The sequence below is a fragment of the Triticum dicoccoides genome, chromosome 5B (assembly GCF_002162155.2).
Source record: "Triticum dicoccoides isolate Atlit2015 ecotype Zavitan chromosome 5B, WEW_v2.0, whole genome shotgun sequence".
NCBI classification, from domain to species: Eukaryota; Viridiplantae; Streptophyta; class Magnoliopsida; order Poales; family Poaceae; genus Triticum; species Triticum dicoccoides.
Genome location: NC_041389.1, coordinates 458,384,414 through 458,393,292, shown reverse-complemented (window position 1 = coordinate 458,393,292; position 8,879 = coordinate 458,384,414). Strand labels below are relative to the sequence as shown.

At 53.1% G+C, this 8,879-nt stretch overlaps 1 pseudogene; it reads right to left on the bottom strand.

The window, feature by feature from the left end:
- Window positions 1-1,067: 1,067 nt before the first annotated feature.
- LOC119306929 lies at window positions 1,068-1,483 on the bottom strand (annotated as a pseudogene).
- Between the last annotated feature and the right edge of the window lie 7,396 nt (window positions 1,484-8,879).

Below are 8,879 nucleotides of genomic sequence, written 5' to 3'. Positions count from 1 at the left end.
GGGCGAAAGATGGAGACAATACTGCCGTTGAAGCGCAAGAGTGAGCAGCAGTCCGGTCAGCCCTTGCTTTCTCAACTTGAGCATGAAACTTCCAACCAAATAGGAGGGAGGGGCACTCTCAAATAGGAATGCAAACATAAAACGCGTGCTCTCCCACAATACGAACGCCGAAGTTCTCCGCCTGTGTGTATGTTTAATGACAGTCGGCGAATGGCGGTAGCCGATTGAAATGCGGCAAATATCAGTCCTGCCTAGTCACATCTCTTCGGTATTGAACAGGTGCAGGCAGCGGGATGCAGTGTGCGTGATGCTCTTGGCGGACGCACTAGTTCAGGGCCGGCACCAGTGAGAGGTCGCAGCCACTCTATGTCGGCATGAATGCAACGCTAACACTCGGAAGCGACGCTGCGTGGCAACTGCTTCGCTTGTGAAAGGGCGCGAGCAAGGGAGAGAGTTTTGATGGGTCTGGTTGTCAGTCACGTACGTGGCAACGATCCGAATGTTCACTAGGCCCCCTAGTTTGCCCGGACATCCGGACCAGTCTGCAGACTGATGGGATACCACATTGAATGATAAAATGAGTCCCAACAAATGCTGGCGGTTTGAGAATAAATGTTTGAGATGTCCTTTGGCACAAACGTGATGGTTCTAACTAATTATCTAGCAGTCGTTATTTCATGATATGCCCGATGTTTAACTCGTATGAAAATAGAACATAAAATTGATGAGGATATCGTTAACTGGTAGCTGCTTAGTTATATGGCGAGTAAGAGATTAATAGACTAATCGGCAAATTAATCCATCAAATAACCAACTATCGGATGATTTATCAGTTTTATCGGCTGCTCAATAACCCTATTAGTAGGGAATAATCAACACTTGGTTAATCGGACCAATTCTTCGACAGGGCATAAATGTCTGTAAATACAATTACGTAGCTATAGCTGAACTCCATTGAGGCTTCAACATTATTACTCACTTCTCGTTTTGTAAATAAAGCAAAAAAATTATCCTCACTCGCTTAATGCCTCTGTAAGATACACTCGGACTAGTACAAACAGAATCGGTCAGGCAGCTCTGGCCAGCTCCCGATCCACGGCCACCTTGAGAAAGCTCCCCTCCTCGACCACCATCTGCACCGGCATGAATCCGAGCCCGTTGGCCACGGCGAGTATGACCTCCTTCATCTCGCCCAGAACTCTTCCCGGTCCACTGCACCGTCGCCGTCGCGGTCAAAGCGCGTGAACAGACAGCGGTAGAGCTTTGCGAGCTCGTCGGGACCAACGGCACCGGCCTCGTCGACCCCGAAGTGCTTCTCGAGGACCCGGAGGCTCATGATCTCCCCGGCCATCTCAGGGTAGGAGAGGAGGCCGTCGTGGTCGGCGTCGAGCGCCGCGAAGCGGCCGTCGACGGAGGCGTTGAAGGCCCCCTCGTCCTCCACGAAGCTCTGCACCGTCCTCCCGTCCAGGATCTCCACGCTCATCTTGAAAAGAATCTCTGTGCTGCAACTGACCCTAGTTTCAGGAGTTTCTTTTTTTTTTGAGATGAAACACCCGATTCCATTAACCCACTGGCTCAGCAGAAACGCTGGCCGTCCTAACATTTACATCGTCCGGCAACTCCTCAGACCACAGCTGTTTCGGAGATTGTCCACGAGCACCCATGGCAGCAAGTACATGTGCCAAAATATTACAGCCCCTTGGGGTAAAAGAAAAGCTAACAGAATTAAAGTGCAGATGAGCAAATAGACGCAGGTCCTTGAAGATAACTCCTTCAGGTGCTAGATCAAATTCAGTTCCCTGTACTGCACGCACCAGAGATTGGCACTCTGTTTCAACAATTATGTCTGTCATTCCCCAATCAGCAGCAGCTTGCATGGCCTCCGAGCACGCCATTGCTTCCGCCTGTACCGCCGTGGCCACATGCCGGAGGCAGCCCGCACCCGAGCCTCTCACATCCCCCTGGTTGTCGCGTACAACGAAGCCCCAGCCTCCTGTTCCAGTCTCTGCATGGAAAGAACCATCAATATTGATCTTTAGCTTGTCACCCACTGGCCTTCTCCAAACCTGCTGAACACTGGTGTTGAGTATTGTGATTAGTTAGGAAACATAAGATAGACTAGGAATTATTCTAGCTTGTCTTGTACTCCAAGTTGATCATGTACTTCTATATATATGCCCACGAGGCTCAAGCAATAAAACAAGAACTATTTCACCAATCCCTCTCTCCCTTCTAACATGGTATCTATCGCAAGTCGATCCTAAACCCTAGCAGCCGTCGCTTTCGCACCCGCGCGCCGCCCCCGGGGCGGTCTGCCTCCATGACTGCTGCCGGGGGCCGCGCCGCCCGTACCTAGGGTTCGTTCGCCGGCCGTGTTGGCCGGCTGCCCTAGAGAGTCTTTTTCCCGATCCTTTGATCCGGGTTTTCTCTCTCTCGCCGGTCGCTTTGATCGGCGTCTACTTTTTGGTTTTCCGGTCTATGTGATCCGGTTTGCGTCGCCCACCGCCGCCGTCGACCCCGTGCGCCTCTACTCCAACATCGGCGCGATTGGCCAGCTTCTTCACCGACCCGGCGGCCTCGCGCGTCGTCCACGCGTCTGCCCGTCGGTCGCCCCGACGCGGCGGCCTCGCGCGTCGTCCGCGCATCGGCCTGCCGGTCGCCCCGACCCGGCGGCCTCGCGTCATGCGGCGGCCCTTCACCGCCGTCGTTTGTGTGACGGCCCGCCCGTCGATCTACGCCGGCCGTCACCGCCCTGCTCCGACCGGGACTCCTGCATCACCCCGACCCGGCGGCCTCGCGCCATGCGGCGGCCAATCATAGCCGCCTTGCCGCCCGCCGCCGCCGGCTTCATCTCGGACTCCGCCGCCACCACGCCTCCACCGAGCGGCGTCCCTGACCTCGCGTGCGATCGGCTTGATCACCCGCTCGCCGCCGCGATCTGCCTCATCTACGCCGCGCGACCGACCTGGCCCGTCGGTTGCACGCGCCTCCGCAGGTCCCGTGAAGATCGTCCCCGAGTTCAGCGCGCCTCTCCATCGATCGAGCATCGGGTTGCCGCTGCGTCGCCCCGTCGGGCCGCACGCCGCCGCCCCGTGGTTCTTCTGCCGGCTGCACCGACCCGCGTCACCGCTGCGTCACCCCTTCGGGCCGTAGTGCCGCGGCCCGCGGTCCCCCGCCGCCCCGAGGGCGTCCGCTCTAGGCCGTCCCATGGCTGCATCGACCCTCGCGCCGCCGCTGCGTCGCCCCGTCGGGCCGTAGCGAGCGTGGCACGCTGTCCACGCCGCTGTCCCGAGGCCGTCCCCGCGGTTGCATCGACTCGCGAATCGCCGTTGTGTCGCCCCTTCGGGCCGCAGTGTCGCGGTCCACGGTCCCCGCTGCCACCCCGAGGTCTTCCCGCCGTCGCCCCGACCGGCCTACCGCCGTTGCGTCGCCACTTCGGGCCGTAGCGCCGCGGCCCGCGGTCCACTCTGCCGTCACCGCGCGTCGACCTCCCGTGGTATGCGCCGCGCCGTCTCCCTTGGCGCGGGAATGCCACCGTCCACTCCAGTCTTTGTCACGCCGTCAGGGTTCTTCGCCTACTTCGAGCATCGCTGCCGCGCTCATAACCTAGCCTCCGCCGCCGCCATCAGGCCGCTGCCGCCGCTCTTCTTTGGCCGCCGCCGCCGCTACCCCCGTAGCCGCTGCCGCCGCCCGTCCACCCCGTTCGTCTTCATCCAGCACCAGCCCGTCGCCAGCGTCGCCGTCATCTACCCCGACCGCTTCATCTACTCCGACAACCGCGGGCGACATTGGCCCCGCGTCGATTGGCGCCGCAACCGTCATCGAGTCCTTCTCTGCTGGCCTCTCCGACTTCTTCTACATGGCATACAGCTTGTGCAGGTCCCAGTCTACGCATGCCCGGTGCTGGCAACACCACCGCGTGCCTTCGTCCACGACGTGTCCCCGGGCCTGGCAAGCCTGGCGCGGCGCTTCGTCAACTTCATCTTCGTCCGTCTACGCATGCCCGGTGCTGGCAACACCGGTGCGTGCCTTCGTCCACGATGTGTCCCCGGGTTTGGCAAACCCGCCGCGACGCGTCGTCAACAACATCATCTTCCTGGCGCACCCCTACTTCGACACCACTGCGCCCATGCTAACTCGGCGCCCCCTTGCGCCCACGGCTCCACGGCGACTTCCTCGACACCGGCCACCCCGACTCGACATCGACCACGGCATTCTTCGCACGACTTCCTCGACAACGGCTCAACCACACATGCTCTCGGCTACCTCGACAAACGGCACAAAGGGCTACCGCCTTGCTTGAGCAACCTCGTCGGTTGCCACTCCAGCCACGACTCTGCGATGCGTCGACCGTTACGACTGTCGGGAGGTGTCCGTTGGCTTGCCTTCGGATTCTTCTCCAGTCTCACCGTCTGCGTCGCTACCATTGTGACTGCGGGGGGATGTTGAGTATTGTGATTAGTTAGGAAACATAAGATAGACTAGGAATTATTCTAGCTTGTCTTGTACTCCAAGTTGATCATGTACTTCTATATATATGCCCACGAGGCTCAAGCAATAAAACAAGAACTATTCCACCAATCCCTCTCTCCCTTCTAACAACTGGCATTCTCTGAACATTCTTTTGCTGCACACAGGTTCAGATAGTCAGAAGTACACGCACGGATTCTCGACAGTAAACCATCAATTGGTTCCCCATTCTCCTTTGCATTTATCTTGTTCCGCCTCGTCCACCAACACCATAGCATACAGACCACTAGGGTCTTTTTTTCCTCGTCCAGTTCTAGCAGTAATTTAACCACTCCTCTTGCATCAGTACACGCACACGTACGCAGCCGTACCTCTTCCATTTGTAGTGCTCGCCATACCTGCTTCACCTCTTTGCATTTTAAGAACAGGTGCGCCCGTCCTCGTCGAGCCTTCTGCAACAAACGCACAAAGTATCACATTTAATGCCTCTTCTTTTCAGGCCCATAAGCAAGGGCAGACTGTTGTGCGCAAGTCTCCAAATAAACTGCTGCATTTTTGGTTGGCATCTGATCTTTCATATGTTCCTCCAATCGATGTCACCATCAACAGGGTGGGATGTGGACAGCAGCCCCGCATCACGCAATCTAATATACAGCTTGTATGCATACTGCACCGTGAATGTACCTTTGCTATCAAAAAACCATGCGTAGAAGTCATCAAAGTCATGTCTTATGGGTGTAGACAGGATCACCTTTGCATCTTCGCTTACGAAAATGTATCGCACCAGCTGTTCATCCCATGAGCCTGTATCCGGGTCGATCAGTTCACAGACCCTAGTCAGCAAGCATCTACCCCGCTCCGTCTTCGGTCGCCGAGAACCCTCTCTATTCAGCCAAGGATCACACCAAATTTTAACACTGGTTCCATCCCCGATTCTGCAGATAAGTCCCCCTTTCAACAACTCAACCCCTTTGAGAATACTTCTCCAAGTGTAAGAGATCCCTTGGTTAGCTTGTGCCTCCAGGATCGAGGTGTTCGGGAAGTACCTGGCTTTCAACACCCGTGCACAGAGGGACTCTGGTTCAGTGAGTATCCTCCATGCCTGCTTAGCAAGCATGGCCAAGTTAAACCCATGCAAGTCTCTGAACCCGAGACCGCCAGTTTTTTTCTGTTGTGTCATGAGTTCCCAACTTAGCCAATGCATAGTCTTGGTCTTCTCCTGCTTTGCCCACCAAAATCGACAGATCATCTCTCCCATTTGGTCACACAAAGTTTTTGTTATATCAAAATGAAGGAAATATGCCCTAGAGGCAATAATAAAGTTATTATTTATTTCCTCATATCATGATAAATGTTTATTATTCATGCTAGAATTGTATTAACCGGAAACATGATACATGTGTGAATACATAGACAAACATATAGTCACTAGTATGCCTCTACTTGACTAGCTCATTAATCAAAGATGGTTATGTTTCCTGTTGACGTATAATGTGCTGCCTAGTCTCTTCCATCAGATCGGTCTTTTGGTTGCATTGGCTAGAGCATGCACTTCTACATGGTATCGGAGCCAAGAGGTCTTGTGTTCAAGACCTGGCTGGCGCAATTAAATTGCAGCCCACTTTCGGTCCACGTTTAGGCCTGAGGGAGCCACACGTGAGGGGGAGTGTTGACGTATAATGTGCTGCCTAGTCTCTTCCATCAGATCAGTCTTTTGGTTGCATTGGCTAGAGCATGCACTTCTACATTTCCTAACCATAAACATGTGTTGTCATTTGATTAGTGGGATCACATCATTAGAAGAATGATGTGATTGACATGACCCATTCCGTTAGCCTAGCACTTGATCCTTTAGTATACTGCTATTGCTTTCTTCATGACTTATAAATGTTCCTGTAACTATGAGAATTATGCATCTCCCGTTTACCGGAGGAACACTTTGGGTACTACCAAACGTCACAATGTAACTGGGTGATTATAAAGGAGTACTACAGGTGTCTCCGAAGGTACATGTTGAGTTGGCGTATTTCGAGATTAGGTTTTGTCACTCCGATCGTCGGAGAGTATCTCTGGGCCCTCTCGGTAATGCACATCATTATAAGCCTTGCAAGCAATGTGACCAATGAGTTGGTTATGGGATGATGCATTATAGAACGAGTAAAGAGACTTGCCGGTAACGAGATTGAACTAGGTATTGGATACCGACGATCAAATCTCGGGCAAGTAACATACCGATGACAAAGGGAACAACGTATGTTGTTATGCGGTTTGACCGATATAGATCTTCGTAGAATATGTAGGAACCAATATGGGCATCCAGGTTCCGCTATTGGTTATTGACCGAGAATAGTTCTAGGTCATGTCTACATAGTTCTCGAACCCGTAGGGTCCGCACGCTTAACGTTAGGATGACAGTTTTATTATGAGTTTATAAGTTTTTATGTACCGAAGTTTGTTCGGAGTCCCGGATGTGATCACGGACATGACGAGGAGTCTTGAAATGGTTGAGACATAAAGATCGATATATTGGAAGCCTGTATTTGGACATCGGAATCGTTCCGGGTGAAATCGGCATTTTACCGGAGTACCGGGAGGTTACCGGAACCCCTCGGGGGCTTATTGGGCCTACATGGGCCTCGAGGGAGAAGAGGGAAGGAGGCAGGAGGGGGCCGCGCGCCCCTCCCCTTCCTAGTCCGAATAGGACAAGGGAAGGGGGGCGGCGCCCCCCTTTCCTTCCCCTCTTCCTCCTCCTTCCCCCTTCTCCTACTCCAACTTGGAAAGAAGGGAGTCCTACTCCCGGTGGGAGTAGGACTCCCCCCTTGGCGCGCCCTCCTTGGCCGGCCGCCTCCTCCCCCCTGGCTCCTTTATATACGGGGGCGGGGGGCACCCCATAGACACACAAGTTGATCTACGGATCGTTCCTTAGCCGTGTGCGGTGCCCCCCTCCACCATATTCCACCTTGGTCATATCGTCGCGGAGTTTAGGCGAAGCCCTACGTCGGTAGAACATCATCATCGTCACCACGCCGTCGTGTTGACAGAACTCATCTCCGGAGCTTTGCTGGATCGGAGGCCGGAGATCGTCATCGAGCTGAACGTGTGCTGAACTCGGAGGTGCCGTACGTTCGGTGCTTGGATCGGTCGGATCGTGAAGACGTACGACTACATCAACCACGTTGTGCTAACGCTTCCGCTTACGGTCTACGAGGGTACGTGGACAACACTCTCCCCTCTTGTTGCTATGCCATCACCATGATCTTGCGTGTGCATAGGAAATTTTTTGAAATTACTATGTTCCCCAACAGTGGCATCCGAGCTAGGTTTTATGCGTTGATGTTATATGCACGAGTAGAACACAAGTGAGTTGTGGGCGATACAAGTCATACTGCTTACCAGCATGTCATACTTTGGCTCGGCGGTATTGTGAGATGAAGCGGCCCGGACCGACATTATGCGTACGCTTATGCGAGACTAGTTTCACCGTTATGAGCACTCGTGCTTAAAGGTGGCTGGCGGGTGTCTGTCTCTCTCACTTTAGCTGAATCGAGTGTGGCTACGCCCGGTCCTTGTGAAGGTTAAAACAGCACCAACTTGACGAACTATCGTTGTGGTTTTTGATGCGTAGGTAAGAACGGTTCTTGCTAAGCCCGTAGCAGCCACGTAAAATTTGCAACAACAAAGTAGAGGACGTCTAACTTGTTTTTGCAGGGCATGTTGTGATGTGATATGGTCAAGACGTGATGCTATATCTTATTGTATGAGATGATCATGTTTTGTAACCGAAGTTATCAGCAACTGGCAGGAGCCATATGGTTGTCACTTTATTGTATGAAGTGCAAACGCCCTGTAATTGCTTTCCTTTATCACTAAGCGGTAGCGATAGTCGTAGAAGCAATAGACGGCGTAACAACAACGATGCTACGATGGAGATCAAGGTGTCGCGCCGGTGACGATGGTGATCACGACAGTGCTTCGGAGATGGAGATCACAAGCACAAGATGATGATGGCCAAATCATATCATTTATATTGATTGCATGTGATGTTTATCCTTTATGCATCTTATCTTGCTTTGATTGACGGTACCATTTTAAGATGATCTCTCACTTAATAATCAAGAAGTGTTCTCCCTGAGTATGCACCGTTGCGAAAGTTCTTCGTGCTGAGACACCACGTGATGATCGGGTGTGATAGGCTCTACGTTCAAATACAACGGGTGCAAAACAGTTGCACACGCGGAATACTCGGGTCATACTTGACGAGCCTAGCATATACAGATATGGCCTCGGAACACGGGGACCGAAAGGTCGAACGTGAATCATATAGTAGATATGATCAACATAGTGATGTTCACCATTGAAACTACTCCATCTCACGTGATGATCGGACATGGTTTAGTTGATTTGGATCA